At 38.8% G+C, this 17,373-nt stretch overlaps 1 protein-coding gene across 9 annotated transcripts in view; it reads left to right on the top strand.

The window, feature by feature from the left end:
* Positions 1-17,373, top strand: part of NCOA3 (nuclear receptor coactivator 3) — a 161,382-nt gene that overhangs the window by 89,143 nt on the left and 54,866 nt on the right. For 4 of the 9 annotated variants that reach the window (XM_077167509.1, XM_077167453.1, XM_077167467.1 and 1 more), the window contains exon 2: positions 4,691-4,772. The exons of 3 other annotated variants lie outside the window; for them this stretch is intronic. The gene's annotated coding sequence lies outside the window, so the exon portion shown is untranslated. Of the gene's footprint in view, positions 1-4,690; positions 4,773-8,797; positions 14,067-17,373 lie in introns of those variants that run through there. 2 more of the 9 variants (XM_077167487.1, XM_077167502.1) reach the window with 2 other exon arrangements.

The following is a 17,373-nucleotide window of genomic DNA, read 5'->3' as shown; positions in this document are numbered from 1 at the left end:
GTACATGGATCAGGAATCGAACCTGGGTCTCCTGCATAGCAGGTGAGAAATTCTACCACTAAACTATCCTTGCACGTCCACAAGCACAGTATTTTAAAAGTTTAGTTGTCATCAGTGTCTTATCAGTGTTTTCCTGAGGACCAAATATATTTTTATTTATAAGTAAAATATGTATTTACTTATAATGGTCCAAGTTTAATAAGTACTAAAAAGATTCTTTTTGAATTAAGTTAAATGTCTTTAAAATAAGTAGCACTTTTTTCATGTAATTTTAAATTTTTATGTTTTAATTTACATCTGTTTTTTTCCCTTTCGGTATAGTTATCTATTGGTTGTAGGTAAAATCTTTTGTTACGGTTTTGATAAAGGACATAGTTTTCACTTAGTAAATTAGTCATAACTGTAAAAGAATGTTAAATGTAACACCCCATATTATACAACCTTTAAGTAACATGAAATTTAATTGATACACTAGCTTATTCTGTAGTTCTTTGAACAATAGTGGGCAACAGCTGGCTTTTCCCAAAGACAGTGGTTCCCTATCTCTATGATTTTAGTGACGTGAGGAGGAGGGAGTTCCTGGGAGTATTGCCAGCAGGAGCATCCAGAGAGCGAGTTTCGTATGATTGATAGTAGAATCCTTGCCCCCTGCCATGTTCCATAGCAAAAGAAAAACATGTTCATAATATTCATAGTGGCCTTTTTTTTTTTGCCCAGTTGGTGTTTCCAAGAATTGGTATTATATAGTTTAGATTTTCTTCTCCCTCTCAACTCTCCTCCCCCCTGTTGGGTTCTTTGTTTTGGCCTTTAAGCACATTTTGAAGTAGCTATTAATAGAGCCCAGTTTGGTTTGTCCTCCCCATTAGTTCTCTAGTGATGCAGGTTTTGATAATGTGGATCTCATTAGCCACCTTTCTCTTATTCTAATAATGAACGAATTTCTTTTCCCCTCCTACCTTCTCAGATACCTAATATTTTTGGGAAGTGTCATATTCACTTTTACATTAGTGTGGTTAGTGTAAATTACAAAAAAGGAGTAAGAATAAACATATTCTTCAGAAAGTTAAGAAAAATATGGTCCCAAGAAACCTGCTGTGACTATTGATTTTGCAGAATCTTGGTTCCAGATAAGTTAACTCATCAGCAGTTTCTCTAACAATTCCATATTTTACATGATCCTGGTTTATAGTAATTTTTACCGATCTGGGTTCCTGGTGGGCAAGTCAGTTATTGCTTTGTGACTGTCTGGGGTCCAGCTATACATTTGCTGGGAGGGGAAAATTTTGTAGATGGAGTGTTTTTGGGTCCTGAAATGGCAGTAAATGGAAATTGGCTGGGTTAAAATGCATTTGGGTAGTGTAAGAACCAGCAGTATTGAATCAGCAGTACTGAGTATTCATGTAGGCTCTCTCACTAATCTTCTACTCTAGGCAGCACTGTTTGTTTTATGGATCAATCTTTAAAGTACTAGGAATTTTCTGACTCAGGTTCCTTTCCCTACCCCTTCCCTCTTGTTTCTTAGGTGCTAACCTTGTTCCCATGGAGCTAATAACGAGTTAGATTTATTACTGTAGATTGGCAGATATAGTCAAAGTTTTAAATACTTTTGACGCACATCCCCATTATAAGTTGGACATTATGTTATGATTATAAGAAGGTATTTTAATAGTTATATCAGGTTTTCTAAAAAACTTTTTAATTGTATAATATAACCTATAGCAAAGCAAAGAAAGAAAAAAGCAATAGTTTTCGAAGCACTCTTCAATAAATAGTTACAGGACAGATTCCAGAGTTTGTCATGGGCTACCATACGATCCTCTCAGATTTTTTCTTCTAGCTGCTCCAGAATATAGGAGGCTAGAGGGCTTAAATATTTTTTTTTATCACCACAATCAACTTTTTTCCTTTCTTTTTTGTGAAAAATAACACATACAAAAAAGCAATAAATTTCAAACACAGCACCACAGTTAGTTGTACAACTTATTGCAGAGTTTGACATAGGTTACAATTCCACAATTTTAGGCTTTTACTTCTAGCCGCTCTAAGATGCTGGAGACTAAAAGAGTATCAGTTTAATGATTCAGTATTCATATTCATTTATTAAATCCTATATTGTATAACTCCACCATCATCTTTGACCTTTCCATCCCTCTCTTTAGGGGTGTTTGAACTATGGCTATTCTAACTTTTTCATAATGGAAGGGTCTGTCACTAATGTGGGGTAGAGAGAAGGACCTATCTGATGTTCTGGAGAGGCTCTCTCCAGAAACCTCTAGGTTTCAGGACTTATCTGGTCCAGGGACCCATCTGGAGGTTGTAGGTTTCTGGAAAATTACTCTAGTGCATGAAACCCTTGTGGAATCTTATATATTGCCCTAGGTGTTCTTTAGGATTGGCTGGAATGGTCCTGGTTGTGGTTTGGCAGGTTATGATATAGGTAGCAAGGTCTAACTGAAGCTTGCATAATAGCAGCCTCCAGAGTAGCTTTTGAACTCTTTCTACCTGTGATACTTTATTAGTTACACTTCTTTTCCCCCTTTTGGTCAGGATGGAATTGTTGAGCCTATGGTGCTGGGGCCGGATTCATCCCTGGGAATTGTCTCCCAGTGTCACCAGGGAGACTTTCACCCCTGGATGTCATGACCCATGTAGGTGGGAGGGCAGTGATTTCACTTGCAGAGTTGGGCTTAGAGTACTGCCACATCTGAGTAACAAAAGAGGTCTTCCAGAAGTAACTCTTAGGCATGCCTGTAGCTAGTCTAAACCTCTCCACTACCTATGTAAGCTTCACACAAATAAGCCTTAGGATTGAGGGCATGGCCTGTTGTTTGGGTGTCAAAAAGTTTGACACAGTGTTGGGATTTCCTGATGGTAAGGTTTAATAGTTCCATATTCTTTCTCCCATCCATCCCTTAAGGGGCTTTGCTAATACTTTTTGATTATCTCTTAATATACTCTAGGCTGTATCCATGCATTACAATAATCCATATAGGATTATTTTTCTAACTCTGTGTTCCTTGTGTTTCAGTTGTTTAAGTGAGCTCTACAGATAGATTTAGTTAGATTATGCGCTACAGAAAATTTTACTTCCAAACCAAATAAACCTTTCTTCCTTTCTTCTCAAAGAGTATGTGTGGTTCTAAAATATAGACACTGTCTTCCTTGCCCCTGTGTTCTGAATTATTTGAACCCCAGCCTAATCGGTTTTGTTCTTATCTCTAAATATCAGGTTATGTACATATATAAAACAGCCTCTCGAAATCCAGAAATAATAATCTCCGCTCTGGGCTTAATGTGTCTGCTCTAAAATCTTACAGTCTAGGTCCCTGTTTTCTTATAAGCATTTTCTAAAGGTGAGCATACCATTGTTGTTCTTTTGTTTCTGGCTTATTTTCCTCACCAAATGTCCCACATGTTCATTCACATCATTGCATGCCTCAGGACTTTGTTCTTTTTGTAGCAGCCCAACCTTTGTTCGTAGGTACACGCTATCATTCACCAATCTGCTTCTCAGTCATTGCATCCTTCATCCACCTGCATTCACCAGGCATCATGTATAGTGCCGAAAGTCCACAGTCCATCAACATTCTCAATTTTATATAATTTCATTGTTCCCAAGAGAAAGAAAACCAATAAACACACCCTTGCCAAATAGGAAACCGCCCCCTCTTAACTCTTGTCCCTCCCCCCATCATACGATGTACTTTTTACCCAATTATCTCCCTTCTCATTTGGGTTCTGAGGTCCAACAGACCCTTCACATCATGTAGCTAGATTGTAGTTGGTTGTTTCTTATCTATTCCATGCAGACTGGCCATTGCTGTGATAATGGAACTTGGGAATATATAGTTTTTTCTAACCCCCTTCCCAGCAGGCTGATATGAATACCATTAACTCTAAGACATAGATAATTATGGTTGTTGATTAATGGCAGTCAGATTTCTGCTTTTTTGGGTACATTTAGAAATTTGTAAGGTTTTTTTGTAGGCTTACTTTGTTCCACTCAAACCTGCCTATCCGTTTTCTCATTTGTAAAAGTCTGCGGTTTTGCTTGGTCATGTACTTCATTGGGGATTATTTTCACTCAACCCCCGTCTAAAAATTTCTTGTTGGTGACCCACATGTATACTTTTTTAGAGGAGAAGAAAACATACAGGAGTATTTTTAAAATTTTTGCTTGTTTACTTTATCCATTCACCCATCCAGCCATCCACTTATTTACCCATCTATTGGGTATTTATCTTTTTTTGATCAGGCTATTTGTTAGCTTTTGCCACAGTATTACTGTTGTATTTAATTGCTCCCTGTTCAGCATTTATTCCCTCTGGGCAGCTGGGAACATCCACAAGTTCAGATTATCTATCTTTTTTTTTTTTTTTAACTTTTCAGGACTGTGAGCTGGCATCCTCTACTCTCACTTTTTTTTATCCATGCTTATAAACCATGACAGTATGCTGTTTATGCAATACCTGACTCTAACCCAAGGTAGTAATATATGACAAAATAAGGTATGAGCACAAAGTCTTAGGGAGAGGCATTGTATTTGGTAACATTTGCTTTTTTGTTTCTTATATCCAGAGAAGGGAAAGATGGAAGAGTTAATTTGTGTGTGACTGATGATAATTCTTGAACTAAGAAAGGGCAATAAAATTAAATATTCTTTTTCTTTTTGTTTTTATTTTGTTCTCAGGATCAAAACATTTGCTGAACAGTGGAGTCAGAGATCAATAAAAATAGACTCCTATTTGAACATCATTTGATTGTTTAGCCAGGTAATTCAGTTTTACTTTGACTCAGTCTTCTGTAATTTTTTTTTACTTCAGCCTTTTGAAGATACTGTTCTCTTTTTTAATTTATGATTTAATCTTAAACTTGTTTTATGTTTTTTTTGGTCTTTAATGATAATATTAATGGACTGAATGGGCTTGGAATGAGTATATAAGTATTCATATATGTGTACATACACACATGTACAGTTTTGGAGGTGAGTAGGATGAATGTATATTATAGTTTAATATGAGACATTCCCCTGACTTTTTCTTCATATGTAAGAATATTTTAAAGGTATTTAGTCAAAATCTGAATTAACCGTATTTATTCTTACTGTTTTACCTTGTGGAGACAGATTGCTTGTGCTGGCAAATAACATTTCATATAATTCTTCTCCAAACGGTTTTTACACCAGAATGGGGAAAAGAGAATAGAAAAGGTTGTCGGATGGTTGAGAAGGAAACTGTGCTTTGCCTAACTATTGAAATTTTTTTTTAAGGTAGTACGAACATTCTCTTGGCTAGCAGGGTTATAAATTGGAGTCGTATTTGAATAATTTCCCCTCCCTTTTGATGCATCCAGTAACAGGCCCTGTCTGGTTTTCTATTTTCATGTCTTTAGCATTTGTCCCACTTTCTGTTTCTAATCATAGATTCCTTGGCCAAGACCCTATGATTTCATGGTTGTATTTATCTAATAGCCTTTTTATTGCCTCCTAAACTGTTTCTTCCCACTTAACTTGTTAATATTCTGAATATAGCAGAGTACTATTTCCATGATATGTATATATTTATTTGTTTTTTAAAAAATTTTAACAATTTGCCATTTTAACTGTACAGTTCAGTGTGTAGTATCTGTCTTTTTAATAACTGGAATAAAAAATTACATAAACAAAAATAGCATAAAGAGTATCTGGATATCATTTATTTAGATTCATCCACTTGCCATGGTGTGTGCCTTTCCTCTCACCTCCTTTCCCCTTTCCTTCCTTTCTCCGTACAGTTATATTCACACAAATTCTTTTTTGAACCATTTGAAGTAAAGTAACATATATCATGCTTCTTTTCCCTAAAACTTCTGTTGTAGTTCCCTAGGATAGGTCATTCTCTTATATAACCGTTGTAGTTATCAACTTCATAAATTAGCATTGATACAAATATATTGTGCACATTCCAATTTTGTTAGTTGATCTAGTAATGGCTCTTACAGCATTTTTCATTTAGGTACAGAGTCCACTTGAGGATAACCCCTCATAAGTATGATATTTATTTATTTCTTTCTTTCGGTTGTATATTCATCACCATGATCATTTAAAAAATAAATAAGAAGAAAAATCTCATACATACCAAACCCCTTACCCCTCCCTCTCATTGACCGCTAGTATTTCCCTCTGCCCAATTTATTTTAACATTTGTTCTCCCTATTATTTATTTATTTTTAATCCATATTTTTTTTTACTTGTCTTCCCATACTGTAGATAAAAGGAACATCACACAGTCACTTGTGAAAGCTATATATACAGTCATCTTAAAGAAACCTGGCTACTGGAACATAGCTCTACATTTTCAAGCACTTCCCTCTAGCCTCTCCATTATACCTTAATCTAAAAAGGGGATATCTATGTAATGTGTAAGAATAACCTCCAGGATAACCTCTCGACTGTATTTGAAATTCTCAGCCACTGACATTTTATTTTGCCTCATTTCTCTCTTCCCCCTTTCAGTCAAGAAGGTTTTCTCAGTCCCTTGATGCTGAGTCTCAGCTCTTTCTAGGATTTCTGTCCCACGTTGCCAGGAAGGTCCACACCCCTGGGAGTCATGTCCCACATAGAGAGGGGAAGGGCCGTGAGTTTGCTTGTCGTGTTGGCTAAGAGAGAGAGGCCACATCTGAGTAACAAAAGAAGTTCTCTGTGGGTCACTCTTAGGCCTAAGTTTAAGTAGGCTTAGCCTGTTCTTTGCGGGGATATGTTTCATATGAACAAACCCCAAGATTGAAGGTTCGGCCTATTGATTTTCTTGTCTTCACTGCTTGTAAGAATATGAGGCCTTCTCCACTTGGGGAAGTTGAATTTTCCCTCTGTCTCACCATTCCCCCAAGGGGACTTTGAATATACTTTTTTATTCACTGTTCAGATCACTCTGGGATTTATCACGGCATCACTCTGGACAAACCTACAAAATCTCATGCCCTACTCAAGGTTCCGTGTACTTATGGTGTTCAAGTAGACTGTCCATATAAGTTATATGAGGAAATGCACTAGTCAAAATATAAATTTTGTACCGAATAAACATTTTTTGCTTTAGCCTCATGCATAAATTAAAGTTTTAAAATATGAATTACCATCTATTTTCAACACCCTTCAATATTGACATTCCTTTGTTCTTCCTCGTGCAAAAACATTTTTTAATTTGTACATTTAGTCACTATCATTTTGCACTCTAGGCATTCCTAGATTATATCATACAGCCTTCCTCCCTGTATCTTTTTCACATTCAGCTTCATTCAGTGGACTAACATTATTGTATTACTGTTAGGTAGTATTGGGCTATCCATTTCTGAATTTTTACAATCAGTCCTGTTGCACAATCTGTATCCCTTCAGCTCCAATTACCCAATATCTACCCTATTTCTATCTCCTGATGGTTTCTGTTCTTAACTGAAATTCTCCAAGTCCATGCATTAATTATCATTTCTTTTTAACCACTTTTTTTTTCCTGGTGTACTTCCACCACCTTCCTTGGTCTTTTATGACATTGACAGTTTTGAAAAATCCAATCTTCACCTGCTCTTCTTCTCCCCTTTAATAGAATGTTCTTCATTTTATGTTTGTCTGAAGTTTCCTTGTGATTAGATTGAGGTTATGCATTCTTGGTGGGAACATGCACAGGGAGATGTGACACACTGAGAAAAAGATACACAACATCTGGAGGCATACCATGCCTGGCTGCCCCTCATTGGAATGTTAATTTTGATCACTTTGCCAAGGTGTTTCCAGATTTCTCCACTATATAATTTCTTTTTCCCCTCCTGGAAGCAATAAGCAGTCTGTGGAAAGACTGCAAAGATTCTGATCATAGTTCCCTATAGGTTTAGCATTCACTGATAATTCTTGTTTGTTCCAGTTTTTTACTCTGATGGTTGCAAAATGGTAGTTTTCTCATTCCAGTAGTCCCTACCCATTTACCAATCAGCCCTTGGCATTCTTCTGTAATCAAGAGCCGTATCTGTCCATATGGACTCATGAATGCTTATTTTGTAAATGCTTTATAATTCATTATTCTGCTTAATTATTTTGGCATGCATGTTTTCCTAGTGGAGCTCCTTCAATCTGGTTCCCCTGTCGTGGGGAATAGTAATAGATACCAAGATCTTTGGGTGGTAGTGGTAGGTGTCCTCATTACTTCTGGTTTGTTTTCTCCTTTTTAGCCCTTTCAGGAGATGGAGCTAGGAAATAAATGTGTATTTATACATACACACACGTATGCATTCATACCTATACATATGTGTGTATGTACACACACGTCTGTGAAAATAGCTATATACATATGTATATTCATATAAAAAATCATGAGTTGATAGAGCAATATATCCAGTTTCAGTTCATGTCCACAAGGATGTTTTTTCTGCTCCATATTCATAATGCTCCTCTGTATGCCATGAGAACCCTAGCTCCCCATCATCATTAATAAATGTATTCATTTGCTCAATCCTAGAATACATCTAAAATAGTTTCAGAGTTGCTTTATCCGTTTACTACAATAAGCAAACTTTGTTAAAATGAGTGGAAAAATTTGTTTGTAATTACCAACCCCTGCCCCCCTTCCCAACATCATATTGACTAACATTATCCATAAATAGTTTTCCTTAAGTTTCTTGGATTAGCCCTCTCCTACCCTTCCTTTCTCCTCTCTCTTTCTCCTCCTCTTCACTCTTCTCCTCCTTTTGTATTCCCAGTTTTACTTCCATTCTTCTTATGTGCATAGCTGTAGTTAAGGTATTCATTTGAAATGAAATTAGGTGTGTTAGTTTCTTTGAGTTTCAAGGTTGTTTTTAAATTATTATTTTAGACATCTTTGTGTTTATATTTTTTGTGCCACTTTGCATTCTAATTGATTATAGTTTTTGACTATGTAGAGCAATTAATATGCTTTCAAAAGTCAAAACTATATAAAAGGTATATGTTCTCTCTTGTATCCCTTTCACCCCATTCCTCCATCCCTAGCAGCTAGCCAACTTCACTGGTTTCTGGTTTATCTTCCCTGTGTTTGTTTTGTAGTGATAAACAGATATGTGTATGCTTTTGTTTTTCCTTCTTGGTTATATAAAAGCTGGTATACTATATGTAACTTTTGGCAAAAAGTTAGTGAAAAAAGTAAATTTTTAAATTAGTAATTTTAAAAAAAATTTACTAATATCTCCTGGAAATAATGCCACAGCATGCCAAAGAAATCTTTTTCTCTCTTTTTTTAATACAGATGCATGGTACTCCATTGTGCATGTGTATTATCATATATTCAAGCAGTTTCCTTTGTTATGGGTACTATCTAAGGTGTTTCCAATTATAAGTAATGCTACAATGAATAACTTTGTAAATAGGTATTCTCATATTGTCACGGTGTACCTCCAGGATAAATTCGTAGAAGTGGATTGTTAGGTTACAGGGTAAATGCATATATAATTTTTGTTAGAAATTGTCAAATTCCCCTCCATAGACGTTTCACTATAGTAGCCAGGGTTCTCTAGGGAAACAGAATCAGTAGGAGATATCTATAAAAGTGCCTCACAACCATAGGGATGCATGAATCCAAACTCCACATGGCAGGCCGCAAGCTGGTAACTCTAGCTCTGATGATGGTCTCTAGTGAATTCTTCCTAGAGAGGCTGACTGGCTGAAGTGCAGAGAGATTCTCTCAGCTGATGCCTCCTTTTTAAAAAATATTTTTATTGTACATAACAAGCAAACACACAAACATTCTTGACATGCAAACATTCTATACATGGTATGTAATCAGTGGCTCATGATTTCATCCCATAGTTGTATATTCATCACAATGATAATTTTTTTTGAACATTTGGATCTCTCCAGCAAAAAAAATAAAAAAGAAAAAAATTCATACATGCATACTCCTTACTTCTCCCTCTCATTGACCACTAGTATTTCAGTCTACTCAATTTATTTTAACCTTTGTTCCCCCTATTATTTATTTTTATCTTTATTTTTTACTTATCTGTCCATACTGTATATAAAAGGAGGATTAGACACAAGGTTTTCACAATTACATAGTCAAATTGCAAAAGCTCTATCATTATACAATCATCTTCAAGAAATATGGCTACTGGAACATAGCTCCTACAGTTTCAGGTATTCCCTCTAGCCACTCTAATACACCATAAACTAAAAAGGATATCTATAAAATGCGTAAGAATAACCTCTCGACTCTGTTTCAAATCTTTCAGCCACTGACACTTTATTTTGTCTCATTTCCTCTTCCCCCTTTTGATCGAGACAGTTTTCTCAATCCCTTCGTGCTGAGTCCCAGCTCATCCTAGGATTTCTGTCCCATGTTGTTAGGGAGGTTTACAGCCCTGGGAGTCATGTCCCACGTCGAGGGAGGGAGGGCAGTGAATTCGCTTGCTCTGTCGGCTTAGAGAGAGAGGCCACATCTGAGCAATAAAAAGTTCTCTGGAGGTGACTCTTGGCTACAATTTTAAGTAGGCTTAGCTTATCCTTTGCAGGAATAAGTTTTGTAGGGTCAAACCGCAAGATTGAGAGCTTGCCCTATTGATTTGGTTGTCCCCACTGCTTGCAAGAATATCAAGAATTCTCCAAATAGGGAAGTTGAATTTTTCCCCATTCTCCCAAGGGGACTATACAAGTACTTCTTTATTCACTATTCAAATCACTCTGGAATTTATCGGGGCATCACACTAACCTGGACAAACCAGCAAAATCTCATGTCCTATTCAAGGTTCCATGTACTTATGGTGTTCAATTAAACTGACCATACAAGTTAAATTAGGAAATTCACTTCTGATTACTCTTTTTAAACCTCTGGCTGATTAGATTAAAACGACACTCATTGCAGAGGGCATTCCCCTCAGTTAACTGCAGATGTAATCAGCCATAGATGAAATCCATGTGCTGATGATTTAAGTCTACAGCAACAGAACAACTGGGCACCATCACTTGGCCAAGTTGACAACTGAACCTAACTATCACATGTCCACCCTTTGTCAAGTTGACAACTATACACATCTCCTTAAACCATACTTAATCTCTAAATAGAAAACAATAGCAGACATATTTTTCAACTAATGTTGCTCATCTGTCCTGCATACAAAACACTACATCTTTCCAGAATAGAGTGCAAATCCTTGGGTAATATTTACTTTTAAACTTGATGCTGTATAACTTAAATACTATATAACATGAACAATACAACTTATGTCATATAATAAAGGTGATAAGATAGAGAGGAAAACAAAGATATTTGCTTTGTATACAAATGCAAACATACTCATAACAAAATAAGGAAGAAATATTCATACAATTACAGTCCTAGTTTCTGTCTGGCCATTTGGTCTTTGCTCATATTTATCACTACCTACCACTCCTCATTTCATATTTCCTTTACCCTCAGCAAGCACTTCAGCTGGCCGTGATTGTTTGCCTGGAGAGTACCTAAACCTTCATTCCTGAAGTTTCTGGGCCATTGGTAGTCCTTCCTGGATTGGGTTGTTGCAGTTTTCCACTAACTTTAATTGTAGGGCCTGGAAGTATTAAGAGACACCTAGGGATCTCTTGCATTCTAGGAAAACTGCTTCCATTGGGTAGTTGTAGTACTATTTCCTTGTGATAGTCAGGATCAGTCACCCCAGCCAGTTCAGTAATTCTCTTCTTTTCCTGTTGATTCAGAGGCATGAGAAGCCCAAAGTGGCCAAGTGATGGTCTTAATTTCTAGTTCAATGGAATCATTATTATGTTTCCTGGTAGAAATACTCTTCCTTCTGAAACTAAAAGTTGTAGACCAGCAGACCTCGAGGTTGCAGGGACAGGAAGCAGAAATTTTCCTAGTGGATCACTAGGAATCATAGTGAGTTGTGTGGCTCCCGTTTCCACCCCTTGATTCCTCGACCTGTGATTCCTGGCAATGGCAGAAACAGCACCATAGAGTGGGTGCTGATTCAGAGCTTACACAGCCTCCTGGAGAACATTGCTCCAGCCCTATAAGGTATTGCCACCTACTTGTCACTGTAATTGAGTCTTCAAAAGGCCATTCTATTGTCCTGTCCATTCAGCTACTTCAGGATTATGGGGAATATGGTAAGACCAGAGAATTCCACGAGCATGTCCCCATTTCTGCACTTCATGTGTCATGAAGTGGGTTCTCTGATCAGAAGCAATGCCATGTGGAATACCGTTATGGTGGGTGAGGCATACTGTAAATCCACAGATGGTAGTTTTGGCAGAAGTATTACGTGCAGGGAAAGCAAACCCATATCTAGAGTATGTGTCTATTCCAGTTAGAACAAATTGCTGTTCTTTCCATGATAGAAGTGGTCCAGTGTAATCAGCTTCCCACCAGGTGGCAGGCTGATCACCTCAGGGAATGGTGCCATATCGGACACTGAGTGTGGGTATCAGCTGCTGGCAGATTGGGCTCTTAGCACTGGCAGAGGCAAGGTTGGCCTTGGTGAGTGGATCCATATTGCTGAGCCCATGCATAACCTCTGTCCCTACCATCATGACCACTTTGTTCATGAGCCCATTGGGCAATGACACGAGTAGCGGGGGAAAGAGGCTGACTTGTCCCCACAGAATGGATCATCTTAGCCACTTGATTATTTAAACCTTCCTCTGCTGAAGTTACCCTCTCTTGCTCATTCACATGGAACACAAATATCTTCATGTTTTTTTTCCCACTCAGAGATGTTTATCCACATACCTCTTCCCCATGTTCAGAGGTGTGTGGTCATATTTCTGTCACCCATTTTCCAATCATGCCCCTTTCAAGTCCTTGACCATTCAGTAAACTGTTAGCAATAGTCCATGAATCAGTGTGCAAACACATCTCCTGCCAGATTGCCTTCCAAGTAAAATAAACAGCCAGGTACACTGCTTAAAAGTTCTCCCTGTTGGGAGAATTTCCACTCATGTGTCCTTCAGGGATATCCCAGAAAGCGGCTGCAGTGCTGCAGCTGTCTACTTTTAGGGGGTACCTGCATATTGTCCAGAACCATCTGTAAATGAGGACCAAGTTTTCTCTTCCTTAGTCAACTGACTGTAATGAGCTAACTTCCCAGTAGGTCATAGTTCTGGGCTGGGAAAGAGAAGGCATATGAGTTAGGGTTCTCTAGAGAAACAGAATCAACAGGAAATATTTGTAAATATAAAATTTATAAAATTGTCTCACATAACTGTGGGAATGTAGAGTCCAAAATCTGTAGGGCAGACCGTGAAGCTGATGATTCCATTGGAGGGTCTGGACAAACTCCACAGGAGAGGCTCGCCGGCTGAAGCAGGAAGAGAGCCTGTCTCTTCTGAATCGTCCTTAAAAGGCTTCCAGTGATTAGATTAAGCATCACTCATTGCAGAAGACTCTCCCCTTGGCTGATTACAAATGGAATCAGCTGTGGATGCAGCTGACATGATCATGATTTAATTCTATGAAATCTCCTCATCGCAACAGACAGGTCAGCACTTGCCCAACCAAACAGGTACCACCACCTGGCCAAGTTGACACATGAACCTGACCATGACAGAAAGTAATGTGGCAGGAGCATGGGCCATGGCCATTGGGCCATTTCTTCATATAACTTAATTGTGCCTTTAGGACCTGTTCGGGCCCTATCTAGTATATACCATTTCCATTTTTTCATGGAGTCCCACTGTGCATGCCCAACTTCATGGGTCAGACAGCACAACTTTATGGATCAGACAGCATGATAGGCAACTTAGGTCTCATGGCATCTTGGTGGCCCATGGTTAAGCATTCAGTCTCTATACTGAGGCCCAATAACTGGCCAAAAGCTGTTTATCAAAAGAAGAGTAGGTATCTGCAGAGGATGGTAAGGCTTGAACTTGAAAATCCTAAGACCCTGTTGTGGTTCTTCTATAGGGTCCTGCCAAAGGCTCCAGACAGCATTTCTATTTGCCTCTGATACTACCAGCACCATTGGATCTGCTGGATCATTGGGCCAAGTGGCAGAGCAGCTTTCACAGCAGTCTGGACCTGTCAGAGACCTTCCTGTTGTTCCAGTCCCCATTCAAAAGCAGCAGCTTTTCTGATCACTTGGTAAATGGGCTGGGGTAGCACATCCAAATGAGGAATATGTTGTCTTCAAAATCCAAAGAGGCCGACTAGGCATTGTGCCTCTTTTTTGGTTGTAGGAGGTACCAGATGCAACAGCTTATTCTTCACCTTAGAGGGAATATGTCCTATACAACCACTAGATACCTAGAAATTTCATTGAAATGGAAGGCCCCTGTATTTTTGTTGGATTTATCTCTCATCCCATGACATGCAAATACCTTACCAATAAGTCTAGAGTAGTTGCTACTTTTTGCTCACTAGGTCCAGTCAACATAATATCATTAAATATAGTGGACCAGTGTGATGTCTTGTGGGAGGGAGGAATGATTAAAGTCCCTGTGACAAAGGGTTGAAGAGTGGATATACCCCTGAGGTAGGACAGTGAAAGTATACTGCTGATCTTGCCAGCTGAAAGCAAACCGTTTCTGGTGGTCCTTACTAGCAGCTGTTGAAAAAAAAGCATTTGCCAGGTCAATAGCTGCATACCAGGTACCAGGTGATGTTTTTTTGCTCAAGCAATAATATCACATTTGAAACAGCAGCTACAATTGGAGTCACCGCCTGTTAAGTTTATGATAATCCACTGTCATCCTCCAAGACCCTTCTGTTTTCTGCATAGGCTAAATAGAGTTGAATGGAATGTGGTGGGAATCATCACTCCTGTTTCCTTTAAAACCTCAAGAGTGGCACTAATCTCTCTCATCCCTCCAGGAGTCTGGTATTGCTTCTGATTTACTGCTTTGCTAGATATGGGCAGTTCTAGTGGCCTCCATTTGGCTTTTCCTACCATAATAGCCGTTACTCCTCAAATCAGGGAACCAGTGTGGAAATTTTGCCAGTTACTGAGTCTGTCAGTTCCAGTTATGCATTCTAGAACTGGGGAAATGACCACAGAATGGGTCTGGGGACCCACTGTGAGATGGACTTGAACTAAGACTCCGTTGATCAGCTGACCTACGTAAGCCCCCACTCTCTTGGAGCAGAGTGACATTTTGGTCTCTTGGAATTGTCACTGCTGCGCCAGTATCTAATAATCCCCCAAATATCTGGTCATTTACTTTTCCTGGTGCACAGTTTCCCTGGTAAATGACCATAGGTCTTGGGGAATGCTGGGAGAAGATTGACAGTATAAATTTTTGGCAGTGTAACAGGGTCCTTCCCCAAGGGGGCCTGGTGTTCTCCTCATTCAAGGGGCTCTGGGTCTGTGAACTCTCTCAAGTCTGGGAATTAAGGGGCTGTGATTATATTTTTATAATTTAAGTGAGACTTTTGTTTATTTGACCTAGAACTCTTCTGCTTATACAGATCAAACAAGAATTTAGTAGACTGCCCATCTGTTGTACTTCTAGGTACCCCGTGATGTATTAGCCAATACCATAATTCTTTCTGAGTCATAGTATTTTGACTTCTGTTTTGAGTCTGCTATTATGATAATTACGCCTACTTTGTCTTTGTCTGTTAAGTGCCACCGCATGGCTTCTCCCAACTTGGGATCTGGTCATCCCCATTGTGTTTAAGGATTTCAGCTCAGTGACTGTAGTTCCCCACAGTAACATCTGACCTACAGGGAAGGACAACTACATAGCTCTTCAGGGATGATGGAGCTAGTCTTACAAATTTATTTCTCACAGTCCTGGTAAGAGGTGTATCCTCTGGGTATTCCTGGGTGATGTGAGCACGTCTTCCATGATAAGTCCACTCTCTAACATTCCATTCTTTCTAAGCCTTTCAATCCCTTCATCTCCATTATACCGGGGCAGTTCTGGCATTTCAACCTCAGGTCATGTTGGCTACTGTTTGATCCATGTTTCAGCCAACCACCCATACACACTGTTCATGCCCTTTCTAATATCTTGAATTACAACATTGAATCTATAATCTTTGCTTAGTGAGTGGGCCCATATTGATAAATTCAGCTTGAAGCAGCTTTATATTCCATCATTATCCCACACCTTTATATCCAGACCCATGTGTATTACCCAGATTTCTGCCTATATAAATTGGAAAGTTCACGCAGCTCTTTTGAAGTATAGTGTACCTCTTTATGGGTCACACTTTGTGCCCCACATTTTTAGGGCCTGTTGGGACTTTAGTTTTAAGCCTGGAAAAAAAGAGGGTAATGGGGGTGGGTCATGAAAAAGAGAAGCATCTTTCAAGCCAGTTACCTCAGTGTATTCATTTGTGGTTTCATGTCATGAAACAGGATTAATCTCTCCAGACAGAGGAATGAGGGCTGTTTCCCCAAGGGAGATGGTTACAGGTCTATCAGGCACTGAAGATTTTCTTTAAGGGCATACATAGAAACTTTTATCTGGCACTTAAGCTGCAAATTAGAAACCTTCAGCTTATCCCTTTCTTTTATTACTGCATCCAGCATATCTAGGAAGAACCAGCCAACATCATTATACTTTTTAACTCCACAAAATCTGTTAAAGTGTCCAATACAGTCCCTTACAGCCTTACCTTGTATAAGCATACAATTAGCAGAATCAAATGGTAATATTTTGCATATCTGTTGTCACCTTGAGCCATTGACTGTCAGTGCTACCTTGATTATTGGAAATATTGCCTTTGAGCCAATCAGAGTAGAGACTCAAATGCAAAAAAATCCATTTTTAAGATTCTTTTTCTCAAGAACCACTCCTGGTACCAGAGCTATAAGTGATCAGGTGTGCTGGTTTGAAATGATGTATGTACCCTAGAAAAGCCATATTTTAATCCTAATCCCATTTTGTAAAGGCAGCTGTTTCTTCTAATCCCTATTCAGTGCTGCATGCCCGAAACTGTAATTAGATCATCTCCCTGGAGATGTGATTTAATCAAGAGTGTTATTGGGCTGGATTAGGTGGCGGCGTGTCTCCGCCCATTTGGGTGGGTCTTGATTAGTTTACTGGAATCCTATAAAAGAGGAAACATTTTGGAGAATGAGAGAGATTCAGGGAGAGCAGAGCAGAGTGACATAGCCACAAGAAGCAGAGTCCACCAGCCAGTGACCTTTGAAGATGAAGAACAAAAATGCCTCCTGGGGAACTTCATGAAACAGGAAGCCAAGAGAAGAAGCTAGCAGATGATGCCGTGTTCGCCATGTGCCCTTCCAGATGAGAGAGGAACCCTGACTGTGTCACCATGTGCGTTTCCAGATGAGAGAGAAACTCTGTGTTCACCATGTGCCCTTCCACTTGAGAGAGAAACCCTGTACTTCATTGGCCTTCTTGAACTAAGGCATTTTTCCCTGGATGCCTTAGATTGGACATTTCTCTAGACTTGTTTTAATTGGGATGTTTTCTTG

Source organism: Tamandua tetradactyla, chromosome 1, assembly GCF_023851605.1.
Source record: "Tamandua tetradactyla isolate mTamTet1 chromosome 1, mTamTet1.pri, whole genome shotgun sequence".
Lineage (NCBI taxonomy): Eukaryota > Metazoa > Chordata > Mammalia > Pilosa > Myrmecophagidae > Tamandua > Tamandua tetradactyla.
Note: the sequence above shows the minus strand (reverse complement) of the source record. Positions and strands in the feature narration are given on the sequence as shown.